Raw genomic sequence first — 23,352 nt, 5'->3', positions numbered from 1 at the left:
CTCTCACTCAGCTAAAGGAAAGTACCGAGATCCTGCGCTCTCTCACTCAGCTAAAGGAAAGTACCGAGGCCCTGCGCTCTCTCACTCAGCTAAAGGAAAGTACCGAGATCCTGCGCTCTCTCACTCAGCTAAAGGACAGTACCGAGGCCCTGCGCTCTCTTACTCAGCTGACGGTCAGTACCGAGGCCCTGCGCTCTCTCACTCAGCTAAAGGACAGTACCGAGGCCCTGTGCTCTCTCACTCAGCTAAAGGACAGTACCGAGGCCCTGCGCTCTCTCACTCAGCTAAAGGAAAGTACCGAGATCCTGCGCTCTCTCACTCAGCTAAAGGAAAGTACCGAGGCCCTGCGCTCTCTTACTCAGCTGATGGTCAGTACCGAGGCCCTGCGCTCTCTCACTCAGCTAAAGGACAGTACCGAGGCCCTGCGCTCTCTCACTCAGCTAAAGGACAGTACTGAGGCCCTGTGCTCTCTCACTCAGCTAAAGGAAAGTACCGAGATCCTGCGCTCTCTCACTCAGCTAAAGGAAAGTACCGAGGCCCTGCGCTCTCTCACTCAGCTAAAGGACAGTACCGAGGCCCTGCGCTCTCTCACTCAGCTAAAGGAGAGTACCAGGCCCTGCGCTCTCTCACTCAGCTAAAGGAGAGTACCAGGCCCTGTGCTCTCTCACTCAACTGATGGACAGTGCTGAGGCCCTGTGCTCTCTCACTCAGCTAAAGGAGAGTACCAAGGGCCTGTGCTCTCTCACTCAGCTAAAGGAAAGTACCGAGGCCCTGCGCTCTCTCACTCAGCTAAAGGACAGTACCGAGGCCCTGTGCTCTCTCACTCAACTGATGGACAGTGCTGAGGCCCTGCACTCTCTCACTCAGCTAAAGGAAAGTACCGAGGCCCTGCGCTCTCTTACTCAGCTGATGGTCAGTACCGAGGCCCTGCGCTCTCTCACTCAGCTAAAGGACAGTACCGAGGCCCTGTGCTCTCTCACTCAGCTAAAGGACAGTACTGAGGGCCCTGTGCTCTCTCACTCAGCTAAAGGAAAGTACCGAGATCCTGCGCTCTCTCACTCAGCTAAAGGAAAGTACCGAGGCCCTGCGCTCTCTCACTCAGCTAAAGGACAGTACCGAGGCCCTGCGCTCTCTCACTCAGCTAAAGGACAGTACCGAGGCCCTGCGCTCTCTCACTCAGCTAAAGGACAGTACCGAGGCCCTGTGCTCTCTCACTCAGCTAAAGGACAGTACTGAGGCCCTGTGCTCTCTCACTCAGCTAAAGGAAAGTACCGAGATCCTGCGCTCTCTCACTCAGCTAAAGGAAAGTACCGAGGCCCTGTGCTCTCTCACTCAGCTAAAGGAAAGTACCGAGATCCTGCGCTCTCTCACTCAGCTAAAGGAAAGTACCGAGGCCCTGCGCTCTCTTACTCAGCTGACGGTCAGTACCGAGGCCCTGCGCTCTCTCACTCAGCTAAAGGACAGTACCGAGGCCCTGTGCTCTCTCACTCAGCTAAAGGACAGTACTGAGGCCCTGTGCTCTCTCACTCAGCTAAAGGAAAGTACCGAGGTCCTGCGCTCTCTCACTCAGCTAAAGGAAAGTACCGAGGCCCTGCGCTCTCTTACTCAGCTGATGGTCAGTACCGAGGCCCTGCGCTCTCTCACTCAGCTAAAGGACAGTACCGAGGCCCTGTGCTCTCTCACTCAGCTAAAGGACAGTACTGAGGCCCTGTGCTCTCTCACTCAGCTAAAGGAAAGTACCGAGATCCTGCGCTCTCTCACTCAGCTAAAGGACAGTACCGAGGCCCTGCGCTCTCTCACTCAGCTAAAGGACAGTACCGAGGCCCTGCGCTCTCTCACTCAGCTAAAGGACAGTACCGAGGCCCTGCGCTCTCTCACTCAGCTAAAGGACAGTACCGAGGCCCTGTGCTCTCTCACTCAACTGATGGACAGTGCTGAGGCCCTGCACTCTCTCACTCAGCTAAAGGAGAGTACCAAGGGCCTGTGCTCTCTCACTCAGCTAAAGGAAAGTACCGAGGCCCTGCGCTCTCTCACTCAGCTAAAGGACAGTACCGAGGCCCTGTGCTCTCTCACTCAACTGATGGACAGTGCTGAGGCCCTGCACTCTCTCACTCAGCTAAAGGAAAGTACCGAGGCCCTGCGCTCTCTTACTCAGCTGATGGTCAGTACCGAGGCCCTGCGCTCTCTCACTCAGCTAAAGGACAGTACCGAGGCCCTGTGCTCTCTCACTCAGCTAAAGGACAGTACTGAGGCCCTGTGCTCTCTCACTCAGCTAAAGGAAAGTACCGAGATCCTGCGCTCTCTCACTCAGCTAAAGGAAAGTACCGAGGCCCTGCGCTCTCTCACTCAGCTAAAGGACAGTACCGAGGCCCTGCGCTCTCTCACTCAGCTAAAGGACAGTACCGAGGCCCTGCGCTCTCTCACTCAGCTAAAGGACAGTACCGAGGCCCTGTGCTCTCTCACTCAACTGATGGACAGTGCTGAGGCCCTGCACTCTCTCACTCAGCTAAAGGAGAGTACCAAGGGCCTGTGCTCTCTCACTCAGCTAAAGGAAAGTACCGAGGCCCTGCACTCTCTCACTCAGCTAAAGGAGAGTACCAAGGGCCTGTGCTCTCTCACTCAACTGATGGTCAGTACCGAGGCCCTGTGCTCTCTCACTCAGCTAAAGGACAGTACTGAGGCCCTGCGCTCTCTCACTCAGCTGATGGTCAGTACCGAGGCCCTGTGCTCTCTCACTCAGCTAAAGGACAGTACCGAGGCCCTGCGCTCTCTCACTCAGCTGATGGTCAGTACCGAGGCCCTGCACTCTCTCACTCAGCTGATGGTCAGTACCGAGGCCCTGCGCTCTCTCACTCAGCTGATGGTCAGTACCGAGGCCCTGTGCTCTCTCACTCAGCTAAAGGACAGTACTGAGGCCCTGCGCTCTCTCACTCAGCTGATGGTCAGTACCGAGGCCCTGCGCTCTCTCACTCAGCTGATGGTCAGTACCGAGGCCCTGTGCTCTCTCACTCAGCTAAAGGACAGTACTGAGGCCCTGTGCTCTCTCATTCAGCTGATGGTCAGTACCGAGACCCTGCGCTCTCTCATTCAGCTGATGGTCAGTACCGAGGCCCTGCGCTCTCTCACTCAGCTAAAGGACAGTACTGAGGCCCTGCGTTCTCTCATTCAGCTGATGGTCAGTACTGAGGCCCTGCGCTCTGTCATTCAGCTGATGGTCAGTACCGAGGCCCTGCGCTCTCTCACTCAGCTGATGGTCAGTACCGAGGCCCTGCGCTCTCTCACTCAGCTAAAGGACAGTACCGAGGCCCTGCGCTCTGTCATTCAGCTGATGGTCAGTACTGAGGCCCTGCGCTCTCTCATTCAGCTGATGGTCAGTACCGAGGCCCTGCGCTCTCTCATTCAGCTGATGGTCAGTACTGAGGCCCTGCGCTCTCTCATTCAGCTGATGGTCAGTACTGAGGCCCTGCGCTCTCTCATTCAGCTGATGGTCAGTACTGAGGCCCTGCGCTCTCTCATTCAGCTGATGGTCAGTACTGAGGCCCTATGTTTTGTAATGCAATTAATGGATAGGAGTGTGCAGGGAAAAAAAATTCATTTTCGTTTTTCGTTTTGTTTTCAGAGGGTTTTACCCATGAATTTCTGGTTTTGGAGTGTTTGATTCGTTTCATTCATAAGAAAAACAATGAATCAAACATTTAAAAAAAATGGACATAAAAATGAAATCAGGGCCTCCCAAGGCTTCCCATCCCTCCTTCCCACCCATTCAGAAAATGCCAGGACCAGGATCCCCACCTGGCCTACCACTTACTCGTTCGATAGGGATCCGCTGAAGCCTCGGCCTTGAGTAGGCCAAGGGCGCAGTAGGTTGCTGCGACCTCAGTTTCCGCCTATGCAGGTCCGATGCCTCCGCCTAGGCCAGAGCCCAGACCCAAGCTCAATGCCAGGGCCCAGTTCAGATGCCAGGTCCTGAAGCCTGGGCATCAGCCTAGGCCAGGTCCCGGGCCCAGTCCCCAACACTGCGACCTCGACCTACAATGTCACCATCCACTGAATTAATATGCTGGAGTTAATTAAGTCTGGCGTGACCCCAGCAGGCAGTGTCAGTTGAAGAAGAAAAGAAGAACAGGACATCATCGGAGCTGCTCCAAGGCCTTTGCTCCGAGCTTGGGCCAGACCCTTGGCTGAGGCCCAGGTGTCGGGACCTGGCTTCCAGGCAAGGTCCGAGCACCAGGCCTGGGTCCATGCCGAGGCTCCATCATTGGGACATGGTCTCTGGGCCTGGCAGCAGTGTCAGGCCAGGGCCTGGGCCCTAGCCTAAGCTGAGGGCCGGGCCCTAGCATCAGGTCTGGGTCTGGATTGAGGCCCCAGCATCAGGACCTGGCCTCCAGGTTGGGCCACAGTGTCAGGCCTATACTCAGGCTCTGGCCTAGGCTGAGTCCCAAGCTTCAGGACATGGCCTTCGGGCTGGGCCACAGTGTCAGGCCTATACCCAGGCTCTGGCCTAGGCTGAGTCCCAAGCTTTAGGACATGGCCTTCGGGCTGGGCCTAGCATCAGGCCTAGGTCTGGGTCAAAGCTCAGCATTGAGACCCGGCCTCTGGCTGGGCCTTGGTGTCGGGCTTGCATCCAGGTCGAGGCCCAGGCTTTGGGACCTGGCCTGGCCATTTCCGCAGATACAAAAACAAAACAAAAAATGGTGCCAGGTTTCAATATTTATTATATATCAAAAAATCTTCAATACATTATTGCATTTCAAAATCACTTATTACACCAATTTATAAACGCACCCTAATCATCACAACAACCCAAGCTTCCCCACTCAATATACATAACAACCCCCCGATATACACAAAAGCCCAACTAGGACCCTAGTTTGATGACTAATTAGTCGTCTTCTTCAGGGGAACCCACCCGATAAAATCTTATCAAACATACAAACACAATAACATCATCAATATAACAAAATTTTGAACATTTTTGTTTATAAAAGTCTTCATATGGCATCTGAAAACAATAAATACAATGACAGATTTTAAATTAATTTGCCTATTGCTTTACAATAATTATTCAATTTCAACTATCATTTTCTAATAGATGAAAGTAACCATCTACCCATAATGCTGACACCAAGAGAATCCTCCCGATATTCTGCTAGCTGACTCGAACCAACCCTAAAACAATTAGTACAACGTTAAAACCAGCCTGTTAGAATGATGTTATATTCATTATTGTAACACCATTTACCCCGCATATTTTTGAAAATGTTGAACTCTACAAAGTTGCTCTTACACACGAATTCTCTGCTGGTCGAAAATCTCTAAGTAAACCAAAGAAACTTATTACTATAAAAACCTTCCCAAACCGTAAATCCAAGATTTTTCTCTCAGCTACACTTACCTACTCGTTTCAAATATTCCATGGATGTACTTTCAACTTCATCTAAACAACCAATTTCTCTCAAAATTCTGTCATCGAACACAAACTTCTATCCGTATACGCACTTAATTCTCCTAAAGTTAAAGAATAATAAGTTAAAGAATTGCCATCACTCTTTTCTACTATACGATACATTGTAAGATTACTCATCCATGAAGCTTCAAAAATTAGTATACAAAAAGGACGGCTCCTTAGCCTGAGAAGAGCCAGTTGCCAAAGGCCGCGCATGTGGTCTATAAATACACAGCCTATTGGACCGCCTCCCCTTACGTGTCAAAACACGACTGGTCCAATCATTGTCAATCATCAATGTCAAATTTCACTTACCAAAACCCCAACAAAAGATAAAAATATTCCCCCTACACCTAATATCCATCAAGTAACAACCACCCCTTCACCTAACAACGGACTCCACTCTATGTCAACATTCAGTCCCGCAGCTTCAACTCTATTCCACTCAAATATACATTTTTTGTTCTTTACGTATCAAACATTTGGAAATATCACCTCCTCACTTCCGCAGATATCCATCGGATTAGGTACCAAGGCCCTGCGCTCTCTCACTCATCTGATGGACAGTGCTGAGGCCCTGTGCTCTCTCACTCAGCTGATGGACAGTGCTGAGGCCCTGCGCTCTCTCACTCAGCTAAAGGAGAGTACCAAGGGCCTGTGCTCTCTCACTCAACTGATGGACAGTACCGAGGCCCTGTGCTCTCTCACTCAGCTAAAGGAGAGTACCAAGGGCCTGTGCTCTCTCACTCAACTGATGGACAGTGCCGAGGCCCTGTGCTCTCTCACTCAGCTAAAAGAGAGTACCAAGGGCCTGTGCTCTCTCACTCAACTGATGGACAGTGCCGAGGCCCTGTGCTCTCTCACTCAGCTAAAAGAGAGTACCAAGGGCCTGTGCTCTCTCACTCAACTGATGGACAGTACCGAAACCCTGTGCTCTCTCACTCAGCTAAAGGAGAGTACCAAGGGCCTGTGCTCTCTCACTCAACTGATGGACAGTGCTGAGGCCCTGCACTCTCTCACTCAGCTAAAGGAGAGTACCAAGGGCCTGTGCTCTCTCACTCAACTGATGGACAGTGCCAAGGCCCTGTGCTCTCTCACTCAGCTAAAGGAGAGTACCAAGGGCCTGTGCTCTCTCACTCAACTGATGGACAGTACCGAAACCCTGCACTCTCTCACTCAGCTAAAGGAGAGTACCAAGGGCCTGTGCTCTCTCACTCAACTGATGGACAGTGCCGAGGCCCTGCGCTCTCTCACTCAGCTAAAGGAGAGTACCAAGGGCCTGTGCTCTCTCACTCAGCTGATGGACAGTGCCGAGGCCCTGTGCTCTCTCACTCAGCTAAAGGAGAGTACCAAGGGCCTGTGCTCTCTCACTCAGCTGATGGACAGTGCCGAGGCCCTGTGCTCTCTCACTCAGCTAAAGGAGAGTACCAAGGGCCTGTGCTCTCTCACTCAACTGATGGACAGTACCGAAACCCTGTGCTCTCTCACTCAGCTAAAGGAGAGTACCAAGGGCCTGTACTCTCTCACTCAACTGATGGACAGTGCCGAGGCCCTGTGCTCTCTCACTCAGCTAAAGGAGAGTACCAAGGGCCTGTGCTCTCTCACTCAACTGATGGACAGTACCGAAACCCTGTGCTCTCTCACTCAGCTAAAGGAGAGTACCAAGGGCCTGTGCTCTCTCACTCAACTGATGGACAGTGCTGAGGCCCTGCACTCTCTCACTCAGCTAAAGGAGAGTACCAAGGGCCTGTGCTCTCTCACTCAACTGATGGACAGTACCGAGGCCCTGTGCTCTCTCACTCAGCTAAAGGAGAGTACCAAGGGCCTGTGCTCTCTCACTCAACTGATGGACAGTGCCGAGGCCCTGTGCTCTCTCACTCAGCTAAAAGAGAGTACCAAGGGCCTGTGCTCTCTCACTCAACTGATGGACAGTGCCGAGGCCCTGTGCTCTCTCACTCAGCTAAAAGAGAGTACCAAGGGCCTGTGCTCTCTCACTCAACTGATGGACAGTACCGAAACCCTGTGCTCTCTCACTCAGCTAAAGGAGAGTACCAAGGGCCTGTGCTCTCTCACTCAACTGATGGACAGTGCTGAGGCCCTGCACTCTCTCACTCAGCTAAAGGAGAGTACCAAGGGCCTGTGCTCTCTCACTCAACTGATGGACAGTGCCAAGGCCCTGTGCTCTCTCACTCAGCTAAAGGAGAGTACCAAGGGCCTGTGCTCTCTCACTCAACTGATGGACAGTACCGAAACCCTGCACTCTCTCACTCAGCTAAAGGAGAGTACCAAGGGCCTGTGCTCTCTCACTCAACTGATGGACAGTGCCGAGGCCCTGCGCTCTCTCACTCAGCTAAAGGAGAGTACCAAGGGCCTGTGCTCTCTCACTCAGCTGATGGACAGTGCCGAGGCCCTGTGCTCTCTCACTCAGCTAAAGGAGAGTACCAAGGGCCTGTGCTCTCTCACTCAGCTGATGGACAGTGCCGAGGCCCTGCGCTCTCTCACTCAGCTAAAGGAGAGTACCAAGGGCCTGTGCTCTCTCACTCAACTGATGGACAGTACCGAAACCCTGTGCTCTCTCACTCAGCTAAAGGAGAGTACCAAGGGCCTGTGCTCTCTCACTCAACTGATGGACAGTGCCGAGGCCCTGTGCTCTCTCACTCAGCTAAAGGAGAGTACCAAGGGCCTGTGCTCTCTCACTCAACTGATGGACAGTACCGAAACCCTGTGCTCTCTCACTCAGCTAAAGGAGAGTACCAAGGGCCTGTGCTCTCTCACTCAACTGATGGACAGTGCTGAGGCCCTGCACTCTCTCACTCAGCTAAAGGAGAGTACCAAGGGCCTGTGCTCTCTCACTCAACTGATGGACAGTGCCAAGGCCCTGTGCTCTCTCACTCAGCTAAAGGAGAGTCCCAAGGGCCTGTGCTCTCTCACTCAACTGATGGACAGTACCGAAACCCTGTACTCTCTCACTCAGCTAAAGGAGAGTACCAAGGGCCTGTGCTCTCTCACTCAACTGATGGACAGTGCCGAGGCCCTGTGCTCTCTCACTCAGCTAAAGGAGAGTACCAAGGGCCTGTGCTCTCTCACTCAACTGATGGACAGTGCCGAGGCCCTGCGCTCTCTCACTCAGCTAAAGGAGAGTACCAAGGGCCTGTGCTCTCTCACTCAGCTGATGGACAGTGCCGAGGCCCTGCGCTCTCTCACTCAGCTAAAGGAGAGTACCAAGGGCCTGTGCTCTCTCACTCAACTGATGGACAGTGCCGAGGCCCTGCGCTCTCTCACTCAGCTAAAGGAGAGTACCAAGGGCCTGTGCTCTCTCACTCAACTGATGGACAGTGCCGAGGCCCTGCGCTCTCTCACTCAGCTAAAGGAGAGTACCAAGGGCCTGTGCTCTCTCACTCAACTGATGGACAGTGCCGAGGCCCTGCGCTCTCTCACTCAGCTAAAGGAGAGTACCAAGGGCCTGTGCTCTCTCACTCAACTGATGGACAGTACTGAAACCCTGTGCTCTCTCACTCAGCTAAAGGAGAGTACCAAGGGCCTGTGCTCTCTCACTCAACTGATGGACAGTGCTGAGGCCCTGCGCTCTCTCACTCAGCTAAAGGAGAGTACCAAGGGCCTGTGCTCTCTCACTCAACTGATGGACAGTGCCGAGGCCCTGCGCTCTCTCACTCAGCTAAAGGAGAGTACCAAGGGCCTGTGCTCTCTCACTCAACTGATGGACAGTGCCGAGGCCCTGCGCTCTCTCACTCAGCTAAAGGAGAGTACCAAGGGCCTGTGCTCTCTCACTCAACTGATGGACAGTACCGAAACCCTGTGCTCTCTCACTCAGCTAAAGGAGAGTACCAAGGGCCTGTGCTCTCTCACTCAGCTGATGGACAGTGCTGAGGCCCTGCGCTCTCTCACTCAGCTAAAGGAGAGTACCAAGGGCCTGTGCTCTCTCACTCAACTGATGGACAGTGCCGAGGCCCTGCGCTCTCTCACTCAGCTAAAGGAGAGTACCAAGGGCCTGTGCTCTCTCACTCAACTGATGGACAGTGCCGAGGCCCTGCGCTCTCTCACTCAGCTAAAGGAGAGTACCAAGGGCCTGTGCTCTCTCACTCAACTGATGGACAGTACTGAAACCCTGTGCTCTCTCACTCAGCTAAAGGAGAGTACCAAGGGCCTGTGCTCTCTCACTCAGCTGATGGACAGTACTGAGGCCCTGTGTTCTCTCACTCAGCTGATGGACAGTACTGAGGCCCTGTGTTCTCTCACTCAGCTGATGGACAGTCCTGAGGCCCTGTGCTCTCTCACTCAGCTGATGGAGAGTACCAAGGGCCTGTGCTCTCTCACTCAGCTGATGGACAGTCCTGAGGTCCTGTGCTCTCTCACTCAGCTGATGGACAGTACCGAGGCCCTGTGCTCTCTCACTCAGCTAATGGACAGTCCTGAGGTCCTGTGCTCTCTCACTCAACTGATGGACAGTCCTGAGGCCCTGTGCTCTCTCACTCAGCTGATGGACAGTCCTGAGGTCCTGTGCTCTCTCACTCAGCTGATGGACAGTCCTGAGGCCCTGTGCTCTCTCACTCAGCTGATGGACAGTCCTGAGGTCCTGTGCTCTCTCACTCAACTGATGGACAGTCCTGAGGTCCTGTGCTCTCTCACTCAGCTGATGGACAGTCCCGAGGCCCTGTGCTCTCTCACTCAGCTGATGGACAGTCCTGAGGTCCTGTGCTCTCTCACTCAGCTGATGGACAGTCCTGAGGCCCTGTGCTCTCTCACTCAGCTGATGGACAGTCCTGAGGTCCTGTGCTCTCTCACTCAGCTGATGGACAGTCCTGAGGCCCTGTGCTCTCTCACTCAGCTGATGGACAGTCCTGAGGCCTTGTCCTTTAAACAGTTAAATGATTGGGCAATTCATGCCTCCCAAAATAGACTTTCCATTAGGCAAGCAAGTTCCATTATTGGGTCACAGAAATAAAGTGGCCCCAAGTCCTAAGCAGAAACTATTAACAGTGACTGGGCTGCATGGAGAGAGGAGAGAGGAATAACCGGTAAGAAAAAGGAGGTGATGGTGCCCTCGTACGGATCCCTGGCGAGGCCTGACCTGGAGTAATAGAGAGAGGAGAGAGGAATAACCAGTAAGAAAAAAGAGGAGAGACAGGGGAGATAGGATACAGACTTTGAAATACCCACAAAGAATTAAGGCTGTAACCCCACTTTCACCAGGGGCAACCTTCCCTGCCCCGGAGAGCCTCTGAGTGCACTCGGCCGGGCTGGGGGAAATTTCTCTGAGGTCTGTGGGTTGGGGGCAGGTTCCCCTGGGCCAAAGATATTTTAAAAATAATAATAATAAAAAAAAGAGCCACAACGTCCACCCCAAAGTTGTGCTCCAAAAACAGTTTTACTTTCGAAATAAGCAGTTCAGCAAGTTACAGAAAATTTCCCAGTTCTCAGCCCAGCACAGCAGAAAAAAAATCAGAAAAACAGTTCAAAGCTCAAAATCGCAAGCCACATTCACCCAGTGGAAACGTCCCCAATGCAAGAGTTCCTCCTCTACGACCTCCCAGATCCCCTGCTGTTCCAGAAACAACTCAAAGTCTTATTTATTTATTTATCAATTTATAACCTGCCTTTCCACAATACCAGGTGGGTTTTATTTTCCTAGAAGCCTCTCATGAGGAACTTTGTCAAACGCCTTCTGAAAATCCAAGTACACTACATCTACCGGTTCACCTTTATCCACATGTTTATTAACTCCTTCAAAAAAGTGAAGCAGATTTGTGAGGCAAGACTTGCCCTGGGTAAAGCCATGCTGACTGTGTTGCTCTGTGATTTTGCTCTTTAGAATAGCTTCCTTATTTTTCCTGGCACTGAAGTCAGGCTAACCGGTCTGTAGTTTCCCGGATCACCCCTGGAGCCCTTTCCAAAGATCAAGGTTACATTGTCCACCCTCAAATCTTTGGGTTCAATTGGGTACAATTACTAGTAACAAATCTAAAATTTCATTTTTTAGCTCTTTCAGAACTCTGGGGTGTATACCAACTGGTCTGGATGATTTGCTACTCTTTATTTGTCAGTTTGCCCTGTTACAGCTTCACCGTGATTTGTTTCGGTTCTTCTGAATCATCACCATTGAATACCATTTTGTGGCATGGCTATCTCTCCAACATCCTCTTCAGTAAACACCAAAGCAAAGAATTCATTGAGACTTTCTGCAATGGCCTTATCTTCCCTAAGTACCCATTTAACCCTTCAATCACCTAACAGTCCAATCACCTCCCTCACAGGTTTCTGCTTCACTTTTATTATGAGCTTTTGTCTCTACAACCGGCTTCTTTTCAAATTCTCATCTAGCCTGCTTTATCAGTGCTTTACAACGAGCTTGCCAATGTTTATGCTTTTTTCTATTTTCTTCAGATGCATCCTTCTTCCAATGTTTGAAACAAGTAAGTTAAACAACATTTCACAGTTTTTAGTCCAGTACAGCAGAAAAAAATCAGAAAAAGAGTTCAACTCAGATTTCCTCTTCTCTACCCTTCCAGATCCTCTCAGGTCCCTGGAACAATTCAAGGTCCTTCTTCAAAAATTTCCAGTTATTCACAACAATTCAGGATTAGCTCTGGAACAACTTATCCCCTGTCCTTAGGCAATTGCAGCTTCCCCAGTTTTGTACTGAATCTCTACATAGGCACAGTTCTCTCCTCTGGCCTGCAGGCCTCCATCAACCGTTGCTTTTCTTGACTTTCATCTCCAATTCATCCAGTTTCTCACTCTCCTCAGATTCTCTTCAGGGCTTGTGAAAGCACCCCACGCCTCGGTTCATCTAAAAAAAAAACTCCTCCAAAACTATATTTCCTACTGTGCCTCGTAGAGGCATATTTTATTCCATCCTTTAGCCCAGAACCCCTTTTGGAGATGAACAAATTTGTCACTCAGACTAATAGCTCTCGGATCCCTTCTCTTCCTAGTGAACTTCCTTTTCCAGCAAGGTCCTCATGTTAAGTATAGTAGACCCTTCATGATCCCTTTGTACTCCATTTGACCTTCCCTTGCAGGAAGGTTTCCATTGTAACAGACAGGTCTCTTTTTTTTTTTTTTTTTTGCTTTACCAGTCTGCCATCCAGTGGCCAAGCAGCAGCCACAGGAATCAAATCTTTTCCAATGGAAACAAAGTTGTAGAACTAGGGTCAAAATTTGAAACTCCAAGGGTGTAGACTCCGAAACAATGTCAGGAACTGTTTCTTCATGGAAAGAGTGGTGGATGCATGGAGGGCCCTCCCAGAGGAGGTGGTGAAGACAAGAACACTAATGGAATTCAAAAGGGCATGAGATAAATGCAAAGGATGCCTAATGACTAGAGAAGAGAAAAGTGGTAACTATTAGTAATTTTAGATGTAACATTTCCTGAATGGAGGTAACCTGCTCAGCGTGGCAGTTACTGCCCTTAACAGAAGGCATGGGGGTAACTTGCTCAGAGTGGCAGTTACTGCCCTTAACAGAAGGCATGGAGGTAACCTGCATGGAGCGGCAGTTTCTGCCCTTAACAGAAGGCATGGGGGTAACCTGCATGGAGCGACAGTTACTGCCCTTAACAGAAGGCATGGGGGTAACCTGCACAGAGTGGCAGTTACTACCCTTAACAGAAGGCATGGGGGTAACGTGCACAGGGCGGCAGTTACTACCCTTAACAGAAGGCATGGAGGTAACCTGCATGGAGTGCCAGTTACTTCCCTTAACAGAAGGCATGGGGGTAACCTGCATGGAGTGGCAGTTACTATTGTTTAACAGAAGGCATGGGGTAACCTGCACGGAGTGGTAGGTACTACACTTAGCAGAAGGCATGGGGTAACCTGCATGGAGTGGCAGTTACTACCCTTAACAGAAGGCATGGGGGTAACCTGCACTGAGTGGCAGTTACTACCCTTAACACAAGGCATGGAGGTAACCTGCACGGAGCGGCAGTTACTACCCTTAACACAAGGCATGGAGGTAACCTGCATGGAGTGGCAGTTACTACCCTTAACAGAAGGCATGGGGGTAACCTGCACGGAGTGGTAGGTACTACACTTAGCAGAAGGCATGGGGTAACCTGCACTGAGTGGCAGTTACTACCCTTAACACAAGGCATGGAGGTAACCTGCATGGAGTGGCAGTTACTACCCTTAACAGAAGTCATGGGGTAACCTGCACGGAGTGGTAGGTACTACACTTAGCAGAAGGCATGGGGTAACCTGCACTGAGTGGCAGTTACTACCCTTAACACAAGGCATGGAGGTAACCTGCACGGAGCGGCAGTTACTACCCTTAACAGAAGGCATGGGGGTAACCTGCACGGAGTGGTAGGTACTACACTTAGCAGAAGGCATGGGGTAACCTGCACTGAGTGGCAGTTACTACCCTTAACACAAGGCATGGAGGTAACCTGCACAGAGCAGCAGTTACTACCCTTAACAGAAGGCATGGGGTAACCTGCACAGAGCAGCAGTTACTACACTTAACACAAGGCATGGAGGTAACCTGCACGGAGCGGCAGTTACTACCCTTAACACAAGGCATGGGGGTAACCTGCACGGAGCGGCAGTTACTGCCCTTAACAGAAGTCATGGGGTAACCTGCATGGAGTGGCAGTTACTACCCTTAACACAAGGCATGGAGGTAACCTGCACGGAGCGGCAGTTACTGCCCTTAACAGAAGTCATGGGGTAACCTGCATGGAGTGGCAGTTACTACCCTTAACACAAGGCATGGAGGTAACCTGCACGGAGCGGCAGTTACTACCCTTAACACAAGGCATGGGGGTAACCTGCACGGAGCGGCAGTTACTGCCCTTAACAGAAGTCATGGGGTAACCTGCACGGAGCGGCAGTTACTGCCCTTAACAGAAGTCATGGGGTAACCTGCATGGAGTAGCAGTTACTACCCTTAACAGAAGTCATGGGGTAACCTGCATGGAGTGGCAGTTACTGCCCTTAACAGAAGTCATGGGGTAACCTGCATGGAGTGGCAGTTACTGCCCTTAACAGAAGTCATGGGGTAACCTGCATGGAGTGGCAGTTACTGCCCTTAACAGAAGTCATGGGGTAACCTGCATGGAGTGGCAGTTACTGCCCTTAACAGAAGTCATGGGGTAACCTGCATGGAGTGGCAGTTACTACCCTTAACAGAAGTCATGGGGTAACCTGCATGGAGTGGCAGTTACTGCCCTTAACAGAAGTCATGGGGTAACCTGCACGGAGCGGCAGTTACTACCCTTAACAGAAGGCACGGGGTAACCTGCATGGAGCGGCAGTTACTGCCCTTAACAGAAGGCATGGGGGTAACCTGCACGGAGCGGCAGTTACTACCCTTAACACAAGGCATGGGGGTAACCTGCACGGAGCGGCAGTTACTACCCTTAACAGAAGGAATGGGGGTAACCTGCATGGAGCGGCAGTTACTGCCCTTAACAGAAGTCATGGGGTAACCTGCACGGAGCGGCAGTTACTGCCCTTAACAGAAGGCATGGGGTAACCTGCACGGAGCGGCAGTTACTACCCTTAACAGAAGGAATGGGGGTAACCTGCATGGAGCGGCAGTTACTGCCCTTAACAGAAGGCATGGAGGTAACCTGCATGGAGCGGCAGTTACTGCCCTTAACAGAAGGCATGGGGGTAACCTGCACGGAGCGGCAGTTACTGCCCTTAACAGAAGGCATGGGGGTAACCTGCCCGGAGCGGCAGTTACTACCCTTAACAGAAGGCATGGGGGAAACCTGCACAGAGAGCAGTTACTACCCTTAACAGAAGGCATGGGGGTAACCTGCACAGAGCGGCAGTTACTACCCTTAACAGAAGGCATGGGGTAACCTGCATGGAGCGGCAGTTACTACCCTTAACAGAAGGCATGGGGGTAACCTGCACAGAGCGGCAGTTACTGCCCTTAACAGAAGACATAGGGGTCCAATGCCTTGCAAACTGTTGAGTTCGTGGACCCTTGAGCCGGCTAGAGATGATGATAGCCACACCGTGAGAAGGCCCACAGTGGGAGTCGTAGCCGGGAGGCGGTTCAAGTCAGGAGACCCACTGAATCTTCACCACTGGAAGCCCGAGATCCCCCCGGGAGGAGCCCCTGAGGATCCAAGCCGCTTGGACTTATGTGCGGTCTCCTGAATGCGAGTACCTGAAGAGTATGATCTGAAGTCGGCGAAACAATGTGACAAGGCGATAGCTAAAGCCAGAAGAATGCTGGGCTGCATAGAGAGAGGAATATCGAGTAAGAAAAGGGAAGTGATGATCCCCTTGTACAGGTCCTTGGTGAGACCTCACCTGGAGTATTGTGTTCAGTTCTGGAGACCGAACCTCAAAAGGGACAGAGACAGGATGGAGGCGATCCAGAGAAGGGCGACCAAAAAGGTGGAAGGTCTTCATCGGATGACGTACGAGGAGAGATTGAAGAATCTAAATATGTACACCCTGGAGGAAAGGAGGAGCAGAGGTGATATGATACAGACTTTCAGATACTTGAAAGGTTTTAATGATCCAAAGACAACGACAAACCTTTACCATAAGAAAAAAATCAGCAGAACCAGGGGTCACGATTTGAAGCTCCAGGGAGGAAGACTCAGAACCAATGTCAGGAAGTATTTCTTCACGGAGAGGGTGGTGGATGCCTGGAATGCCCTTCCGGAGGAAGTGGTGAAGACCAGAACTGTGAAGGACTTCAAAGGGGCGTAGGATAAACACTGTGGATCCATAAAGTCTAGAGGACGTGAATGAATGTGGAAAAAAGGATTTGCATTCACAAAAAAGCGGGGAGTAGCTTGCTTGTTACAGCGGTTACTACCCCAAACCAAATAAGCCTGATACTTCACTTTCAATGCTTATCTAGCATAGCTCTCTGCTTCAAGGGCAGGGGAGAAAGACTGATACTTCACGCATATCCAGCATAGCTCTCTGCTTCAAGGGCAGGGGAGAAAGACTGATACTTCACGCATATCCAGCATAGCTCTCTGCTTCAACGGCAGGGGAGAAAGTCTGATACTTCACTTTCAATGCATATCCAGCATAATTCTCTGCTTCAACGGCAGGGGGAATGAAGAAAAGTGGATCTATATACAGACAACAACCAACAAGGACTGAAGTACATAGTCTGGGTAAACAAATAAGCATGGGTGTAGCTTGCTTATTGCGGCGGTTACTACCCCTAACTAATTAAGCTAGATATTTCACTTAGATGAGGTCCAATACTGCTCTCTGCATTAATGGTGGGGGTGGAAGGGAAATAGAACCAAAAGGTTACTAAGAGCCAAGAGTAACAGATACTACTCCACCATTAAACTGCTTCAGATGCTCCAGAATGCTGTAGCAAGGGTCATCACAAATGCCCGCAAATCAGACCACATCACCCCAATCCTTAAAGACCACCATTGGCTCCCGATCCTCTCACGCATCCGCTATAAAACCCTTACCATTATTCAGAAATCCATCTACAGACACAACTCCAACTGGCTAGATGAACCGTTCCACTTTATACTCTCTAACCTCCCCACCAGAGCAACCCACAAAGGCACCCTCCATGTGCCTTCCCTCAGGAAGGCACACCTCACATCCACTAGGGATCGAGCCTTCTCTGTTGCTGGCCACACCCTCTGGAACTCATTACCCGCATACCTCTGACATGAGCCATGCACCATTAAATTAAAAAATAAAGTAAAGACTTGCTCTTCAAGCAGGCTTACCCAGACTAGACCCACCTGCACCGTTGACCCTACGCTGCATCAGTACTTGACCAGAAATTATGTATAAAGTTTCTCACATTGTTCTCCTGTTATTTACATTTTATGTTGCTTACTTATGCCAGTATTCGGCCTCTCATCTCTCTATACTCTGTTTTCCCATACCCAGTACCTGTTTGATGTATTTTCTACCTGCAGTTCTAATGTAAACCGGTATGATGTGTCCACTAATACCGGTATCAAAAAGCGTTAAATAAATAAAATAAATAAGAGAGGCTCTGCACATGCATCCCGAGTGCCTTCCTAAGGTAGCACTGGAATTCCTCCTTAACCAGCCTGTTGTCCTGCCAGGACTTTTCCCAGATCACATGGCCTCAGAGGTGAGCAGGCCGTGCACATTTTGGAATGCACCTGCACCAGAGCGTTAGCTTTCTGTGGGAGTGGCCTGGAGCCCTAAGAAAGTTCACCACCCACCTGAACCTGGCCTGGCTAACTGTACAGCAGATTGCATCTCTTTCTGTTACACACAGACGGGCTTGATGCTGATAGGGCTTGTCAAGGCTCCTAGTTTCAGAGGGATAGCAACACTGGTAGCCCTGAGATGAGTCTCCCTGATAGAGATAGGCAAAGCCTTGAATGGAGATCAAGCACACATTCACTTCTCATTACTGCTTGAACAGGGAAGCCCAACACGACTGTAGGTTTAGTGAATTTGTCCTGGAAGGTTTATTTGCGTGGAACTCTTTCTTCAGGGATCCCAGGTATCCTAAGGGTCCATAAACAAATTTCTTAGACAGGGCTAGCTCCTCGGTCTCTTTCTCCCTCCTCTTGTCCCAAGAGATGGGTCCTTTCTGTTGGGGAGAAGGATAACCTTCTAGGCCCAAGGCATATGTGAAATCTTGTGTGTTAACATAGCTCTTTGGACAGACTGGACTTGCTAGCTCAAAATAAAGTTTAATGTGATTTCTTTTAAAAGAATCAATGGGAGCAAAAAATACTCTGTACAATTCTGGTCACCACATCTCAAAAAAGATATAGTTGCACTGGAAAAAGTACAGAGAAGGGCAATCAAAATGATAAAAAGGATGGAATGGCTGCCATGTGAGGAAAGGCTGAAGAGGTTAGGGCTATTCAGATGGAGAAGAGACGGCTGAGGGGGGATATGATAGAGGTGTTTAAGATCATGAGAGGTCTAGAACGGGTAGATGTGAATCCGTTATTTACTCTTTTGGATAATAAAAAGACTAGGGGGCACTCCATGAAGTTAGCATGGGGCACATTTAAAACTAATCGGAGAAAATTCTTTTTCACTCAATGCACAGTTAAGCTCTGGAATTAATTGCAAGAGGATGTGATAAAGGCAGTTAGTGTAACTGGGTTTAAAAAATGTTTGGATAAGTTCCTGGAAGAGACCATAAACTGCTAATAATTATTAAGCAATAGTAGCATGGGATCTAGTTCATGTTTGGGTACTTGCCAGCTACTTGCGATCTGGCTTGGCCACTGGTGGAAACAGGATACTGGGCTTGATGGACCTTTGGCGTGGCATAGCTTATGTTCTTATTTTCTAATAATGTGCCTAGTTACATCCAGGTTCTTTAGACTTATGGAAGCACAGGTTTAAGTTGTGTCTTCCTCTGTGGACGTGTTCCTTTGTACTGAAGCTTGGAACTGTTATATCATCCATGGTGTGGTACGAATATATGCCCCAGGACGGAGGGGGTATCCTGACCAGGGTGGATGCCCCTTCCCCAGAGGGCACTCCTGGACTTTATCCTGCCTGTGCCCTGCGTCCCCGGGATGGAAACTCTGTTGGGGGTCTGCAGATGTTTTCCAGGCCTCGTTATATCAAACTTTGAGTCCTTCCAGGAGAAAAGGTCTTCTCTGAAAGCAGCTCTCAAAGCATCCAGCTCTTGGCCAGACAATGCTGGATCTTACAACTTCTGATGTCTGCACCCTCCTCTTGATGGGGTGAAGGGGTGGACAGATCCCCCCCCCCCCCCCCCCCCCCCGCACTTCTGGAGAGAGGATTTCTGCCTCCCTGAAAGCACAGGTCTAGAATACAAAAAGCCTCAGAGAAATGTAGCAAAAGGAGAAAACCTCGGAGTATTCCTCTCTTCCCTCCAGTCTCTGACCATGGCCTGGCAGCGCAGTGCCTCTCCCTTCCTTATTCAGGCTGGAGGGGAGCACCCTGTAACAGCTCCTTCTCCCCCCCAAATCGAACCCGCTCTGCCTCCCTCTCCATGGACTAAGAGCTCCCATCCTAGCAGGGCTCTGGGGCAGGTCCCTCTTAGCTGGTAACAGAAGGGGCCATCTAGTGGAGACCCCTCTACACTGCATTTATAGTAGAATCCAACTCCATCCCCCCACCAGGACCCATTCTTTTTATTTCCAGGTTGTTTACATTTTTTTTTTTTTTGCAAAAGGCTAGCTGCCAACAAAATCATGTTGTGCCCGTTGGCACTGTTTATGTGATTTCCTCTTTTTCATTTATGCCAACCTGTAGCTAGGGATCCCCACCAGTAAGGACTCCCACATCCTGCTTATCCTTGGAGAAAGCATAAGTTACTTACCTGTAGCAGGTGTTCTCTAAGTCCTCAGAGACCCCTCCCCTGCCCATGTCCCCTAAGTTGGATTTATTATCTAAATTTCAGGTCAATCCAGTAAAGTGCGGCCGCGGTTACCCCGCTCCTAACTCGCTTTCTACCCACTTTTCGGCCGCGTTAGCCCAACCCGCGATTCACTATCCCCTTTAACCCATTCTTACCGCCTCTTTAAATCCCCGGGTAACCTCTTCCGCCCGCATGTATATTACATGTAAACGATCGAATTAGCTATTCCCTCCCATACAGTAACGCGTGCCCCGACTATCGCTTTTTAACCTGCCATTTTGCCGCGCGTTTAACCTGCTAACTTACCGCCTACCCCTACCCCTGCGTTAGAGGCAGGGGTAAGGATAGGCGGCAAACTTTCCCCCAGCCCCTGCTCACCTGCCCTGGCCACGTCCATGGGTGCCGGTCCCCGGGGCAGCCCCAATCCTCTCCCCTCCTCCCGAAGCCACGAAAGCGGAAAAAAGCGAAAAAGCGAAAAAAAAAGTAGCAATGAAGTGGCCGGTCTCCTACGCTCGGGATTGCCAGTCCTCTCTCCCCTCCTCCTGAAGCAAGGCGCGAAAAGCAGCCTTGCTTCGGGAGGAGGGGAGAGAGGACTGGCAGTGTAAAGCAATGAAGCGACTTACTCTTCTTGCAGCCCCCCCCTCCGGAGACGGACATCGGCGGAGACGACCGCGGCTCCCCTGCCTCCAGCTGCCCGCGAAGATGGACGCCTGCACGGGCGAAAGTGGCCCCTGTGCATGCAATTGGGCCGCTCAAGACGTGACGTCACGACGTTTGGCGTCACAGCATGTGACGTCACGTCTTGAGCGGCCCAATTGCACGCACAGGGGCCGCTTTCGCCCGTGCAGGCATCCATCTTCGCCGCAGCTGCCTCCGGGAGGCAGGGGAGCCGCGGTCGTCTCCGCCGATGTCCGTCTCCGGAGGGGAGGGCTGCAAGAAGAGTAAGTCGCTTCATTGCTTTACACTGCCAGTCCTCTCTCCCCTCCTCCCGAAGCAAGGCTGCTTTTCGCGCCTTGCTTCAGGAGGAGGGGAGAGAGGACTGGCAATCCCGAGCGTAGGAGACCGGCCACTTCCTGGTACCTGTCATTTGAAATGATATTTGAAATGACAGATACCAGCGCGTCCGTGAAGCGTTAGGCCCGCGCACCCAGGATACTGTACAGCGCTCTATACAGTAAAATGGGTTGCGCGGGCCTAACGCTTTACAGACGCTTCTTTGACGCAGCTTGCATTTGCAAGCTATTTACATACAGGATCGAGCGGTAGGTGATCAGAGCAGTGCGTGGGGCAAACGAGGGTGCGCCCGGCACTGCCGCACTCTTTCTAACGCGGCCTTACTGTATCGACCCGTGTATCGGCCTGTTTAAGAGCTGAGCGTGCACGTACTCAGAGGAGCTTCTGAAATGTGCAGCCAGGCTTCCAACCAGGGCTCGCTCCGATGACATCGTCTATCTGTGAGGACTGAGGTGCTCAGAGAACAGCGTCTACAGGTAAGCGACTTATACTTTACACACACACACAGACACAGAAATCGAGGCCTCCCCGGTCCTTGTATTACACGTATTACATACCTGGGCCTTGGTCTTTATATTAAACACACATCCGGGACCTTTTTGCTTGGCTGTTGTTCCAAGGAGAGAAAAAACAAGGAAGGGGATTCTTAGCCTCTGTCAGGACTGTTTGCTCCATCACAAACCTCTGGAAAGACAAAGCCTAGAAGGATGAGATGTGAGCTATTGATTTAAACATGTGGCATTACGTATCCTCTGGGTCCAGGGAAATATAAAAGCCATTTTCCCCTTTCATTAAGAGCTCTCGTTCCCCGAGTCTCCTGTAATGAGGAGCTGCAGGTTCCTCCCGCAGTAATGAAGCATAAGCATTGTCAGGCCTGCATCACCTCCGAGGGTCCCGCAGGTGGAGGGCAGGCGAGCCTGGGCCAGGTAATGAGAGCAGCCGCAGCTCAGGCATGGCTCATCTCTCCAAAGAAAAGTTTCAAATGAGGAGTGTGTGTGGCTGCTATCAACTCCAATGATTTGCACAGACGCCTGAAAGCAGGCACAGGATAACAAGCCTGCCTCCCCAGCAGCTGCGGCCTCAGCTCGCCGGCTCCTCTTGTGTGTCTGTGTGTGTGTGTGTGTAAAGCATAAGTCGCTTACCTGTAGACGCTGTTCTCTGAGCACCTCAGTCCTCACAGATAGGCGATTTCATCGGAGCAAGCCCTGGTTGGAAGCCTGGCTGCATATTTCAGAAGCTCCTCTGAGTACGTGCACGCTCAGCTCTTAAATTTAGGTAATAAATCCAACAGCCCAGGGCACCTCTGATCCCCTGCACCCCCTCCAATCCCCTCACTCACACCCTCGCCTGCTTCCTTCTGTCCCTTCACTCTCTTTTCCCCTGCACCTCTCACTCAGCCTCCCTCTCCCTGCAATCCCTCACTTTCTCCTCCCCACAACCCCTGAGATCCCCCTCACTCACTCTTTTATTTATTATTTATTTATTAGTTTTTATGCACCGCCGCTAATCAAGGATATCGCGTCGGTGTACAGAGAACAAGAACATACGCCAGGGCATTAGACATTGAACAAATTAAAACTTACGTAAATAACCATAGAACAAGAAAAACAAGGTATTTAGCAAGTTTAAACTTAAGCCACATTTAAATAACATTTCGAAGGTGTGGATAAAGTATGGCTTGGCAATATATAGTAAGGTATAGAATAAATACAAGAACATGATATAAACGTGATAATATATGAGCATGTGATGAAAGAAATCATCTGTACTGCATCATGTGATGAAAGAATTCATATGCGTGGGAGCAAGAGTCTAGGCAGAGAAAAACTTGAAAGTTAATAGCAGCAGGTAATATATCTATGAAAACGGAGGGTTGAGAAGGGATAGACAAGGGTAGGGGGAGTAGAAACTGAGGAGAGGGAGAAGAAGGAACAGCAGATGGACAATAGAGAAGGAGAAGTGAAGAGTGAAGGTGTGAGGTGAGAGGGAGGATATCAGGTGTAAGCTTGAGTGAAAAGCCATGTTTTGAGTTTTTGCTTGAAGATTTTGGGAGACAATTCTAGACGCAGATCAGAGGGCATTGAGTTCCATAGAGTGGGACCAGCTCTGTAAACTCTTGTCTCCCTGCCTCCATACCCTCCTCACCCTTCACACATTCTTGACCCCCGTTCTCTCTGCCTCACAGAGCAGCAGTGCAATGCCTCGGGCCACGCTCTCCTCTGGTCAGCCTGGGGTCATGCTTTGAGCCACACAGGTCACCATAGTGCTGCACGGTTCGAAGCACAACACTGAGTGCCCAGCAGAAGTGGAGGGCAGGGCCTGAGGTGCTGCGCTCCCACGAGAAAGCTGAGATGGAGGGAAGGGAAGGCGAGAGAGAGAGAGGACCAGCCACCGCTAATGCGTCGGCTCCGGTGTCCCCCAGCCATTACACGGGCAGCTGGGACTTCCACAGAAAATGCCCGGGTTTTGCAGCCCTCTCTGCGGCCACGGAATCGCAGGAGACTGGGGGCCCCTGAACATAACGGAGGCAAGAGCTGACGAGGCACTTCAAGAGAGGAATAGCCACGTCTTGACGGGTTTAC

Source organism: Rhinatrema bivittatum, chromosome 3 (genome assembly GCF_901001135.1).
Source record: "Rhinatrema bivittatum chromosome 3, aRhiBiv1.1, whole genome shotgun sequence".
In the NCBI taxonomy this organism is placed as follows: Eukaryota; Metazoa; Chordata; class Amphibia; order Gymnophiona; family Rhinatrematidae; genus Rhinatrema; species Rhinatrema bivittatum.
This window is presented reverse-complemented; position numbering follows the sequence as displayed.